At 39.5% G+C, this 20,695-nt stretch overlaps 1 pseudogene; it reads right to left on the reverse strand.

Annotated features, from left to right (window-relative positions):
• Window positions 1-4,105: 4,105 nt before the first annotated feature.
• LOC106324157 lies at window positions 4,106-20,344 on the reverse strand (annotated as a pseudogene).
• Between the last annotated feature and the right edge of the window lie 351 nt (window positions 20,345-20,695).

Here is a 20,695-nt window from a genome sequence, read left to right on the forward strand (position 1 = left end):
TCATTAATTGTCATATATATATTAGTCATTTATGGTAATTCCGTAGGTTTTATTTAAGGAAAGAAAATAGCATATCATATCATTATATCATATAGTTTGACCAACTTATGTATCTAACAACATATAAAAATCGAATGTGGACCTACTTATTTTTCAATTGAATGTAATTGACTACCTAATTGAGTGCCACTTATGCATTGGGGCCTATTTTAATTAATACAAAATTGAGGTTACATCTTTTCAAATGTTTCTCAATTAATATATAGGGGATACGTGAGTCGAGTTGTCTTGGTTCTATGACAAAATATTACGTGTGTTTGCAGAAACTTTTCACCGATTCAATTTTTTTTCCGCAATAAACTAATTTTGTTCCACTGTTATTTGATCTATTCGAAAAAGGTTCTTTTGATGGCAATAAATCGAAATAACCATCTTCCGTGTTAAGTGGAGGTTCTCTCTCCTCTCCCTAGAGAGAGAGAATTCTCTCTAAAACTACTCCCTTCTTCACAAAACTAAATCATTTAGAAGGGTGGAAAAATCGTTTTGTTTTTTTGCTGTAATATAGTTTCGATCTTAGGATCGATGTTCTTTTCCGAATAGCGGATATAAAATTTCGCGTAGGCGATTTTTTTTTGCTTTTCAAACCAAATTAGGATCTGTTCTTCATGTTCTTCGATTTTATTTTCCTGTTTAGTTTGAAATTTAATAAAATCCTGATCATCTTTTGACCGGTTTTATCTTTACTTTCCACTTCGTTTCAATTCTAATCCCGTTGATTTCTAAGCAGACACCTTCTTCACCGTTCACTTCAATCTCTTTCACAGAGAATCAGTCTTCACAAGAAAGATTAGCCTTAATTGGCAAAGGTGAAGCATCTCTTCTTGAAAAAAGGATTGATTTTGATAGATTCTGAAGTCGATTATGAGATGGATTCAGAAGAGTCGGCGTTACTTTGACGGTCCGGCAAAGGGTCTTCTCTCGATCAAACTTTAGCTTTCTCCGGCGTAAATTACCGTGGATAAAAGGCCTCTCTGGTTTAAGCAATCAAGGTTAAGGTGGAAGGTATACCAAGGAGTACAAGGTTAAGTGGAGTTAAGGTCGTGGCAGAGTGAAGCTTACGGCGGAATCAAGCTTGTCGTAGATTATTGGAAGAAGCATCGCCGGTTGGTTTGCGTCTTCGCCGGAGGTGAGAAGAAGCTTGGTGTCCTCACTTTACTCAGATGAATGCCACGTAGCAAGCCTAATCTACATGAGTGACACGTTTATGTTCTGAATTGTAATATCTTTTCATAAGATATCAGTTGTGTAGTTTGACCAAGATCAATATTTGTAACTTAGCCTTTGTACTTTTTTAGTCCATGAGGCTTATAAAACTTGAGTCGACAAAAAAAAAATGGCAGCAGCAGCTTAACAGATCAAGATGCTCATAAACCTACACACATATATATGTATATATATATGCATATATGAGCTGATATATAAGGAGTGGTACATGTTAAGACAAAAGCTAGATGTATAGGTGGAGAACCCAATATATCTTTATCTTTGTTTTTTTCCTTCCCATTCAAACTTAACTTGCAGATTTCTTAGTATTTCCCATCTTCCGTGTTTTTTGATCAAACGAACCATCTGTTGCCAAAAACGAACCAAATGTTGCCAAAAAAAAAAAAGAACAAAGGAACCATCTTCTTATTTACATATCAAAACATCAATCAATTGAACACTGTTATTTTTTTCTATTCAAATATGTTATTGCAGATAATATACATTCTTTTATAATGTATCGAAGGAAGCGAAATGCATAATTACTCTGCAGTTGTCGCTGTGACGGCTGGGAGGTTCGTAACCTTTTTGCGACCATGATTAACCCCAGTCTCTTAACTGGGGTTCTTAGCTTCGGTTAAAAAACGGTTCTTAGTTTTTCTTAGATTTTAACTAAGAAAAGCTAAGAACTGTCTCTTAAATAAGAAATATAAAAGCCGTCTCTTAGTCGAAAAGTGTAAAAAAAAACAAAAAAATGTCAAATCATGAATTAAGAACCTCGGCTAAGAGACCGAGATTAATCATGCCCTTAACAATGAGTTTTAACATCTATGTACTGAAATTGTCTGCACCGTTAGTTACTTAATCTTACCCGATGCCGAATCTAATTGTAAGTTTAGTAGCTTTTAGCCTTTTATTAATTTTGAATAATTGGGAAGTACTAATTTTGTTTTCACCAAAAAATATACTAAGATAATTGTGAACAACAAAAATTAAATAGTAAAAGTTTAATTGAAATTCTAGTTATCCCTGGTAGCCCGATCAGTGAGAACCTAAATAATGCAAATCTCGATGCTAGTCGGTATACGAAGTTAAGATTTACGCCTTTTGAACATTGTGTATACTAATTACTTTTATGTATTATTATTTATTAACTTATTTTACACATTATAAAATAAAAAGTAAAAAAAATATATATTTGATAATCCAAAAGTTAGTAAATATTATATATATTGTCATCAGCATACGACAAACTCTATTAGAATCATATTAATCAAAGAGGGGACTCCATGTCCATAAAGACAGACTAAAACGGTTGACTTTGATCACCACGTATTATACTAGTTTGTCTGTCTTTGTATTTTGCTTCCCGGAAACATGAACGTCGCGAAAAACATGAAATTTTCTTTGGTTCATTGAATTTCTTCAAGATAGAATGCAATACATGTCATTCTTCTGATTTCGAAACCATCTTCACCAACCGAGAATAATATATTGCAAACGTCACATAGAACTATCACAGATTTACATTTCTTTACCCAAATAAAAGATTCAAATTCTTAATGCAGGGGGAGGAGATAAGCAACTTCTTATATTCCTTGCTCCCATTAAACCGTCGAATCCTTCTAGTGTATGTGTATTGTACCAGCCACTTTCGGAGAATTGATATGATCCTTCTAAAAACCATCCGTAAAACATCATCTTTTTATCTTTGGGATGATCCCGGGTTGCTCCCTTGTGCTTTGAGTGATATGTTAGTGGGTCCCCATAGGCAGTTTTTTTTTAATTTGAACATCCTTCCACATCGTTGATTCTGTCTCAACCAAAAAACAATATCTCTGGAGTTCCTATCAGTATCATTGAAAATCTTGTCATTTTGCCTTTTCTAATTATACCACAGAATTCATACAAATTGTGCATCTTCTATTTACGGTGTGATCTTCCAAAACAAATAGTCCATATTTGCAAAACCCGACTGTAGAGGAAAACTACCTGGATTATTAGTAAATGTTATATATATAATATAACTAAATTGGCGCGATAACATACATAAAAATAATAATTTTTATTTATTTACAATTAATTTATGGTAAATAAAGAAAACAATCACTTTGATCTATTTTATATGGTATATGATTAAATTTAAATGATGTTAACATATATATAACATATTAAAATATGATTGTCAATTAATATCATATAATTTTATGATCATTTGCAGCTTTTTATGATAAAAAATTAACTTCGCAGTTTTAATAGTTTAGCAATTTATAATTATTTTTAAATTTTTTTTTAGTTATTCTATATCTAAATAATTGTGTTTGAGAAAAACAAAAGTGTAGGATACTTGGCTTACTTAAAATCTTTTCAATCTAAATATAACTTATGTTAACGAATACGATTTCAAACTGAATTAGAAAATCATAAGAAAATGAAAACCATTTGTGAAAAAAAAAAAAACGAAAACCAGATCGCACACACATTGGACAATCCTCCGCTGAACATTTGAATGGCTAGCTCCCACTCAAATGTTTAATTCAAAGAATATGCACTAGTCAACTACTCTGTCTTGCATTGCATTGTATTGTAGTCTACCTAAATCAAATCCCCCCAATATAACTGAATAAAATATAGGGCCATAACACATGTTTAAGGCTATCAGGAACTTGCAAATCATAGAGTTATGATCCCAGTTATTAATATGCATGTAGTATACATACATACAATGTTTTTCTGTTCTGTCTCTCGTTCTTGCACTGCCAAATCACTGATTGGTTTATCACTAATCAAATCGCTCTCTCTACACACATATTCGATCTATACTAGTTGATTGTGCTCATAATCAACGATACAAAGAACCTCTATACGAAGGGCTCCAGTAGTCGTTGCACTGTTATCACGGTATGCAATTGGGGTGCAGGAAATATGAACCAAGGAAAGACCTCTACTCTTTAGATCTATATGTTTTGGTCCTCTTTTGTTGTGATCTTCTCGGTCCCATGCTCCCCATGGATCCTAAAACCATACATATGAGACTAAAATTAATAAACAAGCTTAGACCGTCACTAGCATAATATTGAGACTCATATTGAAAAAATCCCCACATTTTCTTCTGTGATGTTACCTTAATTGATGAGTTCTTCATATATGGAGTGCTTAGCAGCTGCATGATCGTAAAAAGACAACCAAATGATCAATTGTCCTAATTTTAACGTGCATGTAAAGCATTTTACCTTTACTTGCTCTTGATAAAAAATTATGTAAGTGATGGCCTCCTGCAGCACAGAGGCAGTATACGTCTGAAAGGTTTTCAAACAAAAAATTAAATATTTTTCCATGTATTAAATTAAGGAGAAATATATAAGAAAATGAAAACTAAAACAATGAAGAGAAAATTGTTTTTTTAGAACAAAAGAACGATAACTATGTCTTTTTAGACTAATATCTATTTTGTGTCATTTTTGCCAATAATACCCTTTAATATTTTTGAAAATAAATTTAATAAATAGTTTTACAAACAAAAAAATTGAAAAAATAGTAACTATTGATAAAACACCTATATGAACTTAATGGTATTTTTTTCAGTTCTAAAAATGTTTAAATCATAATTTTCAGATTTTTCTAAATAAAGTAGAAATGACATTCTACGAAGTAGAAAACTAAATCTATTTTTTTCATTGAATCTACAATGTTTAGAATACGTGATCTACGTAAATAAGAGTATTTAAAAAATATTTAGAATACACATTCCGCGCTTAACCTACCGATCTAAAATCTTTAGAAATCAAAATTCTATATATTAATATAAATCTAAAACACGTAGAAACAGACTTCTACATATTTACTGTAAATCTAAAACATGTAGAAATCAAAATCTACACATTACTATAATTCTAAAAACCTGTAGAAACCGATTTCTACATATTAGTTGTATTCTACGGATAAGAAATCAGTTCCTAAAAATATGGAAACAAAATATTTGGGAATATTCATTTTCGTATTTTGAAAAAATCGATTTAAAAAAAAAACAAAAAAAAAACAAAAAAAGTGGTAACCTTGTTCTCACACCGTCTTCTATTTTTCATTGATTGTTCACAAAATTTTCACATTATTTCTACCATGATTCATATCTATGCTTCCAAGGATCGATCGGTCAATAATTCGAGATCAGTCGATCTGTATGAAATCGACCTCTGTCGATCGAGTGAAATGGACCAGGTCGATCAGTATATGCTCCGCATTTTTTTGTTCTGCATAATGATTAGGATCGATCGATTTGTTTGACCTTGTAATTTCGGATCGATTGATCCCGCTTGATCGAACCCATTATTTATTATACTTAAAAATTACAATTTTAAGGGCATTATTGTCATTTTGAAAATAATTTGCCTAATAGTACATAAAGTATATGAGATTAGTCTAAAGGTATATCGTTATCATTTTTTTGGGAGACACAATTTGCTGTAGCGTTGTGATCTTGTCTCGAAGCTTAGCTTTTGGTAATTCCTGCCATTTATTTTCGAATAAATAATCTGAAGTAATTTTTATATTTTATTTAGCCAATATTTAGTTTCATTTAAAACATTTTCTATTAAAAAAATCATTATTCTATGTTTTTAGAAACAGTAGAGAAAATAATTAATGGTTCGTTATCTATATATGTTAACGTTTCAATATAAATTTTAATTTTAAAATTCTTATAAAGGATAATTCGGTGCCTGAAATTATATGGAGACGCGTCTGGGCAATGCATCAACTATCAGAAGTCTTCCATTATTTTTGGTTCACAAATTGATGACAGTGTGAAGGTTGCCGTGAAAAATATCCTAAGTATTGAACATGAGGGAGGGGAAGGTAGTTACTTGGGTCTTCCAGAATGTTTCAAAGGATCCAAACGAGAGCTTCTAGATTTCATATCTGAGAAACTCCAATCCCGGCTTCATGGTTGGTATGCTCAGGCCCTGACTCAAGGAGGCAAAGAAATTCTATTGAAGTCTATTTGTTTTGCTTTACCTATTTACGCAATGTCGATTTTTAGACTACCGAAAGACCTGTGTAAGAAGCTCACAAGCATGATGACAGAGTTCTGGTGGAGTAGCGGGGAGAAGAGAAGGAAAATAGCTTGGGTTTCATGGCAGAAGATGTGCCGTAAGAAAGAGGAGGGAGGTCTAGGATTCCATGATATCGAGCAGTTTAACCAGGCTCTTCTCTGCAAGCAGGCATGGCGGGTATGGTCTAGACCACAATCTTTAGTTGCTTGAGTCTTGAAAAGTAGATATCATCGGCGTAGTGACTTCCTCGAATGTGGTTTGGGCAGTAGACCTTCATTTGCATGGCGTAGTCTGTTGTTTGGAAGATCGTTATTCAAAGAGGGTCTGGTACGTGACGTGGGTGGTGGCAGAGACATTAGTGTATGGCGTGATAATTGGATCATCGACAAGGTCCCTAAGACGCCAATGTACAGGCAGGACAGTGTTGTTGACCTCACGCTGTGTGTTTCGGATCTCTTAATTGAAGGTTCATGAAGATGGAATGTTGAATTTGTTAGACAGACTTTCTTAGCAGCAGATGCCGAGCTGATACTTAAACTTAAACCACATATCAGGAGGAGGGTTCTTGGAAATGGGGTTTTACCTCTAATGGCTGTTACACCTCTCAATCTGGAAGGAGACTACTTGGAATTCTGCAAGAATTACAACAACCTCAGCCGAATGGGATCCCACCAATTGAAAAGAGCTTATGGAAAGCTATTTGGAAGATTCGTGCCCCACCCAAGTTAAAGCATTTCCTATGGAGAGTTTTGTCTGGTGCTGTTCCTGTAAAAGAAAGACTGAACTCAAGAGGCTTGCAGTTAGATGCGAGATGTAGCTTATGCCACTTGCACTCTGAATCGATTTGCCATTTACTTTTCTCATGCCCTTTTGCTAAAGAAGTATGGGACCGGTCTGGTGTCCAATTACCAGCAGCAGGATTCTCAAGATCCTCAGTGTTTCTTAATGTTTACCATTTGATTTTTGTCAATGGTCGAAGATCCCACCACAAGGAAAACAGAGTTTTCCCTTGGGTTATGTGGCAAGTGTGGAAAGCGAGAAACATTCTCCACTTCGAAAAGACTCAAACAAGCTCGGAGATGACATCATCCAAAGTCGTAGAAGATGCGGGTGCGTGGTTTGATGTGAATTTCGGTGAACAGAGTGGTATGGAAGATGTTGGGGAGGGATGTAATAACTCCATTTCATGGTGTCGTCCTCCGGTTGGCGTTGTTAAGTGTAATGTTGGAGTTAGCTGGTCCGGTTCTAAACTTTTATGTGGTGCCTCGTTGATCATTCGGAACCATGATGGTAAGGCGCTGCTACACAGTCGTCGAGCTTTTAAGAATGTCATGTCTAAATTGGAAGCTGAGCTTAAAAATTTTTGTTGGGTGGTGGAAAGTTTGGCTTCGCTGCATTATACGAATGTCATCATTGAATCCAACTGTCCTCACGTCCGGGCGTCCGGGAGGCTTTCATAGATCCTACCAGGTTTCCTTGGTTTAGGGAGCTGACTGATAATTTTAGGCAAACTTTGCCTTCCTTGTTTCCTTGTTCGGTGGAACATGTCATGGATGTAAGGAACATAGTAGCTGAGGAAATTGCAGTTAGTGTCACTCGACATTTTTGATGTCAATCCTATGTTGCATTGGGCGGTCCCCGTTGGCTGATGAACGTTCTGGAAGTGGAAGCTCAGAGAGCTGGCTCTTGAGTCTGCGTAGTTTGCAGCAATGTGTTTTGCGACTTGGGTTTGGGAGTGCTACTTACTCCTCATCGATACCCTTATAGTCTCTGCTTTGTCTTTTTTATGTCAGTTTTTATTTTTATGCGCCTTTCTCTTCATTTCTTAGCTAGAATTCAGGGTGTTTCATGTACCCTTCTTGTTCCAAAACATTAAAACCAGTGTTATAAAAAAAAAAATAAGAAAGGATAATTCAATCTCAGCGTCATTATTTGTCAGCGTATAAAGTTTTACTTTTGAAGTAGATTCACTAGTTTTTTAGTTAACCCAAAATATCACTATTTTTACCATCTTTTTAAAAATGTAAACGTACTAAGGGCATGATTAACTCCGGTCTCTTAGTCGGGGTTCTTAATTCATGATTTGATACTTTTTTTTTTACACTTTTCGGCTAAGAGACGGCTCTTATATTTCTTATTTAAGAGACGGTTCTTAACTTTTCTTAGTTAAAATTTAAGAAAAGTTAAAAAGCGTCTCTTAACCAAAGCTAAGAATCCCAGTTAATACACTGAGATTAATCATGGTCTAAGGTGCACACATAAACATAATTATCTTATGTAGAGATCACCTTATCCGGCGAGAGTGTAGAGCGGCCGCCGCACTTGACCTTCTTCGAGACCTCATGGAAAACTTCATCACATCTTTTCTTCTTCCCGGTGTTTGTTGTTCCCAACCTCGCAGTTGCCTGCAAATAGCTTCTGTAAAACCCGATCCTGGCTTCTAAGCCCAACATGGATCCGCGGCCCTACTTAGCTAATCATGTAGTTTATGTTCAATTTTAAGGTTCAATAATTTCTAAGTCATGATCAAATATCTGAGGTTCAAGCAAACCGATTTCTAAATCTGAACAGATAAGAAGAAATTGTATCTTTATTAATATAAAACATGTGATCCAATACATATATTCAGTTGCACAATAAGCTATCATAAGTTCATGTGTTCATACTAACAATACTATCCCATATCCCACACATCCATCCACGACTCAGGTCCTCATGGTTCCTTGGCCTTGCCACGGTCCTGGTCTGATCCTGAAACCAACACACACCACAAGACATATGTATAAGTACAATCCGATACCCTAACAATCATATCTAACATTGCATGGTTCAGTTCACCTAATCTATGTTCCATGAACTAACCAATCAGTTCACAAGGCACACGGCCACACTCAGGATACCACATAGGACATCCAGAACACACAATCAACAAACGGCCAGACTGATCTAATGTGATCTAACCCATCGATCAGACCAAATCACATCCGACCATGATTAAATCCCAAACTTGACATACTCAAATAAATTCCCAAAAACTAATTAAAATTCATGACAATTCATGATAAATCTCAACTAAGAAGAATCCATGGTCAGAATCCAATGGATCGACCAGGATCATACTAGATCCGACCATGATCAGTCCGGCCAAAGGCCAGGGACTATGTTCCTGGACCGGCCCAGGCCTTGGTCCAGTTACACTGAGTCTGAAACACCAATCACATACAAAATATACATGAATAGAGATTGATCAGTAAAGAAATGACAAGAGATGGGTCTGGCTTCACCAAACCGACCACTGCCCACACGGAATTCCACCGCGACCATGGCAGGATGGTTCTGTCCATCCCACTCACCTTGGGCGTGCGCTCAGGAGTGCAAGCCCTTCCCTAAGTCCTTATCCTTGCCTCTGGTACCCATCATCAATCGATCTCCACTTCACACAGACCAAGTCCTGGTAAGGATCAATCACAAACTCAAACGGCCAAGGGTTTTGGCCGATCCCGTTCTTCTTTCTTTCTTTCTCTCTCTCACGAATTGGGCAGAGCTTTCCCTTAGAAAAAAATGTCTCAAATCTCGACCCCAAGGGTCTGTATTTATAGAGAAAGGTCGGCCAATAACTGCCTGGCCGAACAGGCATGACTTGGTGGCCGAATGGGTACAACTTGTACCATTCCCACCCTTTTGCCATAAACTGCCCCCAACCGCCCCTTTCTTCCTTTGGGCTGATCGATCACAAGCCCACAATGCATGCCCACACACATGGATCCCTTGTCCAAGCCACAACACCCATCAGACCCTCCTTGGCCACATGAGCCCCTCATCCACGGCCTGGTAACCACCCAAGACCCGGCCACATGACCAAGACCCAAACACTTCACCAAGCTGAGGTGAGCTGGTTGCTAGCTGCCCCAGCTAAGTGAGCTAGTAGTCCAGCTACTGGAGCTGATCTAAACTAGTGTGAGCTGCACTGAGCTGTCCTGAGTTTGATCTAGCTGGTCGAGCTACTTCCCTGCATTGTCCAGCTGCCTTAGAACTCGTCCAACTCCTTTTCCCTTGTCTCCATCCGATTCTGGTTAAGTCTCAGCCTACTGATACACTTAACTATCCATTTACAGCCATGAAACGCTTGTCTTTAGGTCGTGTGACCTGACTGGTGCGTCTCCTTGCACCATGGCTGTGCCCGAAGGCTTTATCTAGAATCAAGGACATGACAAGTCTCCCCTACTTGAGATGGATTCGTCCTCGAATCCGACCCTAGACTTGTCTCCATGGAAAACTGACTATACCATTCTGGAAAATCAGCCTTCATCCGTGCTTCTGTCTCCCAAGTGACTTGCTCTTGTCCACTGCACTCCCAAACAACTTTGACCATCTCTATGGTCTTCCTTTTCATTGTTTTCTCTATTCTGTCTACAATCCGAACCGGCCTTGTCTCTAAGGTGAGGTTCGTGCCTAGATCAGATGGAATCTCAGGAATGACAATGTCTTGATCTGAAAGACATTTCCTTAACTGAGATACATGGAACACATTGTGAAATTCATTCATCTCTGTTGGTAGGTTCAGCTTGTAAGCCACCGCCCAACCCTTTCTACGATCCGAAATGGACCCAAGTACCTTGGATCCAACTTTCTCCTGCCAGACACTCTTTTCCGACCTTTGAAAGTGATCATCTTAAGATAGACCATGTCATCCACCTCAAACTCCACATGTTTCCTCCTTTTATCCGCATAGGACTTATGGCGGTCTTGTGCTTCTTTAATCTTGTCCCTTATTAACTTGATCTTCTCTGTAGTCTCTTCCACTATCTCAGGTCTTATCATGCTGCGCTCCCACTTGGGTCCAACATAATGGTGTCGTGCAATGTCGCCCATACAAAGCCTCATAAGGTGACATCCCAATGCTTGTGTGGAAGCTGTTGTTGTAAACAAACTCCACCAAAGGCAAATGTCTTTCCCAGGAATTACCCCAGTCCAAGACACATGTTCTCAACATATCCTCCAACGTCTGGATAGTTCTCTCTGATTGACCATCCATTTGTGGATGATAAGTTATACTCATGTTAACTCTTGTTCCTAAGGCCGTTTGGAAAGCCTTCCAGAAGTAAGAGGTGAACCGAGGATCTCTATCTGAAACAATACTGGCCGGCATTCCATGCAGGCGTACTATTTCATCCATGTAGATCTGCACCAAGGGCTCCACACCATCAGTCTTCTTGATTGGTATGAAATGAGCTGACTTGGTCAAACGATCCACCACTACCCAGACTGAATCTTTCCTGTTCCTGGTCGTGGGAAAGCCAGACACGAAGTCCATGGTGATGTGATCCCACTTCCATTCTGGAATAAGTAAACTCTGAAGTAGCCCACTGGGTACTTGATGCTCAGCCTTGACGAGTTGGCAAGTAGGACACTTAGCCACCCACTCGGCCACATCAGTCTTCATACGGACCCAATGGTAATACCTCTTGATGTCCTTGTACATCTTGTTCAGTCCAGGATGCACAGAGAACTTAGACTGATGAGACTGGCTCATAATCTCTTCCTTAAACTCCCTGACATTAGGAACACTGATCCTCCCATGGACCAAGATTGTACCATCTTGTGCAATCTGGTACTCCGTCTTATCATTTCGAGCAACCCTTTGGAGGTTCTCATCCAAGCCTTGTGCTTGTCTAATCCTGGTAAGAAGATCAGCCTGGTTCACTGCCTCCAAACCCAAAGGCTCGTCCTCGCTGGCCAATGTGTTTAGGTGCAACGACTTGACCATCCCTTCCAACATGTCCGCCTCCTTCTCAGTCGATACCTCAGCTCCTCTCTGGCTCAAAGAATCTGCCACCAGATTTGCTTTGCCTGGATGGTATGCAATGTCAAGATCATAATCGGCGACAAACTCCATCCATCTCCTCTGTCTCAAATTCAGCTCAGGTTGAGTGAATATGTACTTGAGACTCTTGTGGTCGGTTAAGATCTGAACCTTGGCACCATACAAGTATGATCGCCATATCTTGAGGGCAAACACCACTGCGGCCATCTCCAGATCATGGGTTGGGTAGTTTCCCTCATGTTTCCTCAATTGTCTAGAGGCGTAGGCAATGACCTTTCTGTGTTGGGTCAATACACATACCAATCCAGTGATGGATGCATCAGTGTATACCACATATGGTTGGTCAGCCTCTGGCAGCACTAGGATAGGTGCACTTGTCAACATATCCTTCAAGGTAGAGAAACACTTCTCACATTCTTCAGACCATACAAACTTTACATCCTTCCCACTTAGTTGTGTCATTGGTTGAGCCAAGCTGGGAAACCCTTCGACAAACTTCTTGTAGTATCCGGCCAGCCCTAAGAAACTCCTGACCTCTGTTGCACTCTTAGGTCATGGCCATTCATGTATGGCCTTGATCTTCTCCGGATCAACTGAGACTCCCTGATCAGACATGATGTGCCCAAGGAATCCAACACTCCTTTGCCAAAAACTGCACTTGCTCAACTTGGCAAAGAGCTGTTGTTCAGCACAGCCCTTAGATGCCTTTCATGATCTCCCTTGCTCTTGGAATATACTAGTATGTCATCTATAAAGATGATTACAAATTCATCCAAGAAATCTCGAAAGATAACATTCATCATCTTCATGAAGGCTGCTAGTGCATTGGTCAATCCGAATGACATGACCACAAACTCATAGTGGTCGTACCTGGTTCGGAATGCTGTCTTCCTAACATCATTTGGTTCAATAGGGATCTGATGATACCCTGAAGCCAAATCGATCTTAGAGAACCACTTTGCACCCTTGAGCTGATCCAATAACTCATCTATCTGAGGTAATGGGTACTTGTTCTTCACAGTAACCCGGTTCAACCCTCAATAGTCAATGCATAACCTGAAGCTACCATCTTTCTTTTTCACAAAAAGAACTGGTGCTCCCTAAGGTGACACACTAGGTCTTATAAAAGTCCAGCAACTCCTCAAGTTGCTTCTTAAGCTCGACCATCTCAGCAGGAGCCATTATGTAGGGACTTTTGGATAATGGGGCCGTCCCTGGTTCCAGTTCTATTATGAATGGGTCCGACCTATCAGGGGGAATGCCCTGTAGTGACCTAAACACATCATGGAACTCTCGGACCAGCGGTATTCCCTCCGGGTCGCCACCCCCCACGACCTCCTTAGTGGCGATTGTGGCCAGATAAGCTTCACAACCCTTCCTCATCATCCTCTCAACATGGATTGCTGACACCACCAAGCATCCAGAGATCAGACGTATACCTTGGAACCTGATCGGAGATCTACACCCACTCTCTAACTACACGCGCCCCCGGTGACAGTCAAGAGTGGCCCTATTCTTTCCAAGCCAGTCCATACCTAATATCACCTCGTGATTCTTTAGGTGGACTACCACAAGATCCACAGGCATGACCCTGTCTTGGATCACCACTGGGATGTCCTGAATCACCCCTAGTGAACTCATAACTTGCCCACCGGCCGCGTTCACTACTCCAGGACAATGCCCTGTTCCCAACTGGAACAACCCCTTTCCGAGCATCCCTGGACTCACAAAACTATGTGTAGCTCCAGTATCAAAAAGTACGTGTGTTTTCACACCACCAATACTTAGGGTCCCTATACATGACCCAATCTAAGTATCTAACCATTCTAAGTTCCGTACCATGCAATTCTATTGAATTGAAAAGAACAAGGTAAGATAATTACCAGTGATCGCTCGGAATGGTCCAGCCTTGTCCTCATCCTTGGACAACTCATAGATACGTGGTGCTGAGGTCTGCCCACGGTTCTGATCCGGCCTGCTAGCCTCTCCCCGGCTCTTGCTTGACCCGGATGACAGCTTAGGACAGTCCTTACGGAGATGTCCCTTTTTACCACAGTAGTGGCAAGTCCTGGTGTCACCACTAGCCCCTTGCTCCTGTCTAGGACAGTCAGGAGCTGAGTGGTCCATCTTGCCACATTGGAGACAAACTCTCATTGCTCTCCAGCATTCACCTCCATTATGCCTGCCACACTTGGGACACTCAGGCCTACCACTTGAAGGTTTACCTTCCTCAGCCGGGTCCCTCTTCCTCTTCCGGTCACTGCTACGACCAATAGAACCCGTGTGGCTCCTGGTCTTCAGCTTAGCCTCTTCGGCCAGGTTGGTCTCCAGCATGGCCATCCTCTCAACCAGCTCAGACACGGTGTGGAAGGTACAGACTGAGCAGTAGGTTCGGAGCTCGACCCTTAGGCCTCTTATGAACCGACGAACCTGAACTGATTCATCCTCTAACTCCTTACCCACATAATGCCTGAGTCGGTTGAATTCCTCCTCATACTCTGTGACTGTCCTGCGACCCTGGACCAGGTCCAAGAACTTAGCCTCCAAACGATCCCAAGCCTCAGCTGGAAAGTACTTGTGGTTGAACTCAACCTCGAAGTCAGAGAAGCGTTCAATTGTGCCATTGGTACGCTTGTCTAGAGCCAACCACCAGTTGTGAGCATCATCTTCCAAGAAGTGAACCGCAATGTCCTTCTTGTAGTCTTCTGGGCAACGAGTTGAGCTGAAGTTACAGACCAGCCTACTCCTCCACTCGTCAGCCTCCAATGGATCAACACTTCCAGCAAAGTGTTTAGTGCCCAGCTTGGATATGTGATATAACAGATTCAGATAATCCATCCTCTTAGCTGTCCTAGCTGGGGGGTCGATCTCAATCAACTCAGCCACTTCCTCCACCTGGTTCTGAGCTGCTCGACCAGCTGCCTGAGCTGCTGCCACTGGACCTGTCCGATCATTCCCAATGGGAATGGCTGTCCTAACTGGTGCGAATGCTTGGGTCAAGGCCAAGATCTGAGTCCTCATAGCCTGCATGGCTTCAAGCACCTCCTTTATGGATGGTTCAACAGCCTTATTCACTTGGCCTGCTGTTCCATCCACCTGGTCATCATGGCGACCAGCATGTGAGGACTCTCCTTGATCCTCTAACCCTCTTTCCTGCTGCCGTCCAGCTCCATCATCTGGTTCCAGCTCCAGTTCCAGCTGGCGTCCAGCTCCATCCACACGGAACCTCAGTCGGATTGAGCTGAGCAATTGGCAGTCCGGTCCCCACATTTGTTCCATCCGTCTGGATTGGCAACAACACAGTTGGGTTAGCCCCATCTGTTTCCACTTGGCCGGACACACCAGCTGCTTCCTTCCCTTTCCGAGAAGTCCTAGACTTCTTTGTACCCTTGGGATTCAAATCAAACACTCAAATGTTAGTTCAACCAACATCTATATAAACAATCACACAATCCCGAAGGCTCACAACACAATCAATCTGACCTTACCATGAGACCCAACCGGATGTGTGGTGATTCCCCATAACCCCAAAACAATCCTAGAATCAACTCCGCTCTGATACCAACTTGTAAGACCCGATCCTGGCTTCTAAGCCCAACATGGATCTGCGGCCCTACTTAGCTAATCATGTAGTCACTACAAGAAATTTTTGTTTTAATAGCACAGCAACATAGCGTTTTTTCCGATTGTGCTATGGTTGACATACCCGTTAGTTTTAGATAGCGTTTATATATTTGGAAACGCTATGATAGAGTGGTATATATGAAAACGCTATGAAATCGTATGGTTTTAGTTGAACTATTGGAAGCAAATGAAAAAAGAAAACAGAGTAGGAAAGATAATTTCTATTTTATCTTTTTTTCGCCAAATACAACATAGCTCGATGAGTTAATACGATCACTATGTAGAAAAAGATATAGGGTGTGACTGTCTTTATAAGTCTATCAATTGGTCGTAGAAGGATCTGTTTGGGAAGTAAGAAGCCCCTTTGACATCTCTTCATCTGCAAAGAATTCTCGATGTGAAAACACAGAGACAAAGGGCTGGTCAAAAAACTTCTTCTGTGGCTCAGGTAGTGACTGTAACACTTAGGTTTAATAGCAAAACGTAATAAAAAATGCTATCTTTGGCTTTTTGAATCCCTAAACTCTAAACAAGTTTTTAAACCCTAAATTCTAAATACAAACTTGAAACTCTAATATTTCAGCATCAAATCGTAAATTTAACTTCAAATCTTAGTTATAAACCCAGAAATTAATATTTTTTCAAAAATTAATCTCAAAATCTTAAAATCAATACCCCAAAACCTTTAACTTTTAAACTCTATACTATACCTTCAAAACTTAAACCATATATCCATATCCAAACCTTATGTAAACACTAATTTTTAAATAAAAAATTCCAAATCTAATATTTTTAAGTTCTAATAAAATGAAAACTAAAAGATAATACTTACAAAATATATAATATTTTCAAGTTCACTTTTTCAAACCTTAAATCTAACCTTTAAACCTTATACACAAACCTTTACTCTAAAATCTTATACTTTAAATGTAAAATTCAATATAGTTCTTAATATTAACTTTATAAATGTAAATGATAATTTAATTTTTATATAAATAAAATTAGTTAAATAATAAAATTACAATTTTTAAGACAACTATTAAATAAAAAACAGTTTTTGATTAGTTTATCTATGACCATTGATTACCTTTAATCCAATGGTTATAACACAATCTTCTGTTAATCTTTTTTTTTTTTTTCATTGGCCAACTAATTAAACAAAGCGAAAAATTTCTTATTGGTTAAAACAAGTGGTGAGGATAGCTACTATATTTGATCTCCACCGTTGATATATTCAATCTGACGGACAAAAATGATTCACTTTAATTTTATTTTTTTGGCATTATCTTTTTCATTTCTTCTCACAATCTCTCGTCTTCTCATCTCTCTCACCAATCTCTTCAATCTTCTTGCTCACTGATAACTCATCAGAAATCCTCCTCTCTCATTCATATTCTCCCATCATCTCTGCAGTCCTCCTCTCTCATCGCCTATTCAATCCTCATCTCATGATTTCTCAAACTCGCCACCTCTGCTCAAGTCAGGAAGCCACCATTACCATGACCTCGCCTCCTCCTCCTTGGTTTGTTTCTTCTTTCGTTTTCATATTCTTTTTATCTTTTATTATCTGGTAAAATCTATTGCTTTTTCTCACAGATCTTGAATACTGATGAAAGGGATGCGCGCCAGAGGAGAATTTTGACATAGCGGAAATGTGTCGGAGGTGTTACGAACCAGAGGTGGAGGCGGAGGCAGATGCGGTTCAGAACAAGATGGCGGAGGCACGAAGCTGTTGAAGACGACGGTGTTTAGAAGATTGGTTTAGTTAGGTTTATTAGGTTTAGTTAGTAAATAGGGTTATGTTTAAGCTTAGTTTAAGTTTTTGGTTTAGTTTTGGTTTAAGACCTTTTCTTCTACCTAGATTCTTTTTTTTTTTTAATTTGTATACCATATATTTTTTGTAATACAGTTTGATTATAAATCAGTTTAAATAATAAAAAAAATTTAAATATATAATCTAGTTTAAATTTTAATTATGTTTTTTTATTTTTAAATAATTAATTAAAATAAATAATTTTAATGCCAATAATAACAAAAAAACGCTATTAATGTATATTTAATTGCATATAAAAAAACGCTATAATATATCACAATATGATAGCAGTACAAAATACCGCTATCTAATGTGTTTAACCTATTATGACGGGCGATGATACAGAGCTTCATAAACCGCTATCGTATCGTTAGATAGTTTTTTTGACCGCTAACAAAAGCAATTTTTCTTGTAGTGAGTTTATGTTCAATTTTAAGGTTCAATAATTTCTAAGTCATGTTCAAATATCTGAGGTTCAAGCAAACCGATTTCTAAATCTGAACAGATAAGAAGAAATTTTATCTTTATTAATATAAAACATGTGATCCAATACATAGATTCAGTTGCACAATAAGCTATCATAAGTTCATGTGTTCATACTAACAATACTATCCCATATCCCACACATCCATCCACGACTCAGGTCCTCATGGTTCCTTTGCCTTGCCACGGTCCTGGTCTGATCCTGAAACCAACACACACCACAAGACATATGTATAAGTACAATCCGATACCCTAACAATCATATCTAACATTGCATGGTTCAGTTCACCTAATCTATGTTCCATGAACTAACCAATCAGTTCACAAGGCACACGGCCACACTCAGGATACCACATAGGACATCCAGAACACACAATCAACAAACGGCCAGACTGATCTAATGTGATCTAACCCATCGATCAGACCAAATCACATCCGACCATGATTAAATCCCAAACCTGACATACTCAAATAAATTCCCAAAAACTAATTAAAATTCATGACAATTCATGATAAATCCCAACTAAGAAGAATCCATGGTCAGAATCCAATGGATCGACCAGGATCATACTAGATCCGACCATGATCAGTCCGGCCAAAGGCCAGGGACTATGTTCCTGGACCGGCCCATGCCTTGGTCCAGTCACACTGAGTCTGAAACACCAATCATGTACAAAATATACATGAATAGAGATTGATCAGTAAAGAAATGAGAAGAGATGGGTCTGGCTTCACCAAACCGACCACAGCCCACACGGAATTCCACCGCGACCATGGCAGGATGGTTCTGTCCATCCCACTCAACTTGGGGGTGCGCTCTGGAGTGGTCAAGCCCTTCTCCAAGTCCTTATCCTTGCCTCTGGTACCCATCATCAATCGATCTCCACTTCACAAAGACCAAGTCCTGGTAAGGATCAATCACAAACTCACACGGCCAAGGGTTTTGGCCGATCCCCTTCTTCTTTCTTTTTTCTCTCACACGAATTGGGCAGAGCTTTCCCTTAGAAAAAATTGTCCCAAATCTCGACCCCAAGGGTCTGTATTTATAGAGAAAGGTCAACCAATAACTGCCTGCCGAACAGGCATGACTTGGTGGCCTAATGGGTACAACTTGTACCATTCCCACCCTTTCGCCATAAACTGCCACCAACCGCCCCTTTCTTCCTTTGGGCTGATCGATCACAAGCCCACAATGCATGCCCACACACATGGATCCCATCGGACCCTCCTTGGCCACATGGGCCCCTCACCCACGGGTGGTCTTGGTAACCACCCAAGACCCGGCCACATGACCAAGACCCAAACACTTCATCAAGCTGAGGTGAGCTGGTTGCTAGCTGCCCCAGCTAAGTGAGCTAGTAGTCCAGCTACTGGAGCTGATCTAAACTAGTGTGAGCTGCACTGAGCTGTCCTGAGTTTGATCTAGCTGGTCGAGCTACTTCCCTGCATTGTCCAGCTGCCTTAGAACTCGTCCAACTCCTTTTCCCTTGTCTCCATCCGATTCTGGTTAAGTCTCAGCCTACTGATACACTTAACTATCCATTTACAGCCATGATACGCTTGTCTTTAGGTCGTGTGACTTGACTGGTGCATCTCCTCACACCATGGTTGTGCCCGAAGGCCTTATCTAGAATCAGGAACATGACAGCTTCCATGTTCGTGTTTAGCGTCCACGGTGCATAGACTAACATTGCCAATTTAGCATAATGCATGGTGGAATTACGAAATTTTAAATCAATTAGTGGAATGGAATGAATAGTTTTTACATACCATTGATGCCATTTGATGCTCTTTTAAGTTTAAGGCCTTGAAGCATGGCTTAAACGACGGATTAGTATCCGTTAATGGCCTACTCAACCTAATATCAAGGAAACTCCTAGAACTTTCTATAGCATCATGAAATAGCGAAGGACCACCACTTAATCCATTATTATAACAAAGATCTTCCTCATTTTTCACTTCCAACACTTGTCTATACAAAGAAATGTCGTCGTTTGTCTGATCAAAGTGATGGTGACGGTTATGGTTCATATCAGGTTTATTCGGTGGCGCAAGTGACCGGTGTTTGCCTACGAGATCCGTCGACTTTGACAGCCCACTACTTTGATCGTACCTAACTTGGTTTGCGTCGTAGATCCAACTATTACCGTTAGCGTTATCGCAGACTGGCTCAAAAGGTAATTCTGGTGCTGTTGATGACTTATTTTTTGAAGAGGTTATGTGATTGTGGTGATGATGACCCATCATTTGATCCCCTAAGCTTCTACCAGGGCCAGGCCTGTACATACATTTATATAAATTATAGTCTCATTATTATTAATCAATGTATGTCTAAATTACAAAACATATATTAAGGTAAATATGGCCTCAACTATTTTTTTAATATTTAGTGCATTCTTGGCGTAAATTTATGTGCAGTTTGGTAATTTGTAAAGCATTCGGAAGGATAATGTTGGTTGCGTTAACGTTTTTGCTTCAACAAATACATATAATAATCTGTTGTAAAGTTTTCCCTTTATATAGGGGTTACAAGAGAGATAAATGGAAATACAATAATAGGAAAGATTACAAATCATAAACATAAACGAATTAGAAAATAGGCAAGTTGTAGCCGTCTCTCTCTCCTCTTCAAGTCTC

Source organism: Brassica oleracea, chromosome C2 (genome assembly GCF_000695525.1).
Source record: "Brassica oleracea var. oleracea cultivar TO1000 chromosome C2, BOL, whole genome shotgun sequence".
NCBI classification, from domain to species: domain Eukaryota; kingdom Viridiplantae; phylum Streptophyta; class Magnoliopsida; order Brassicales; family Brassicaceae; genus Brassica; species Brassica oleracea.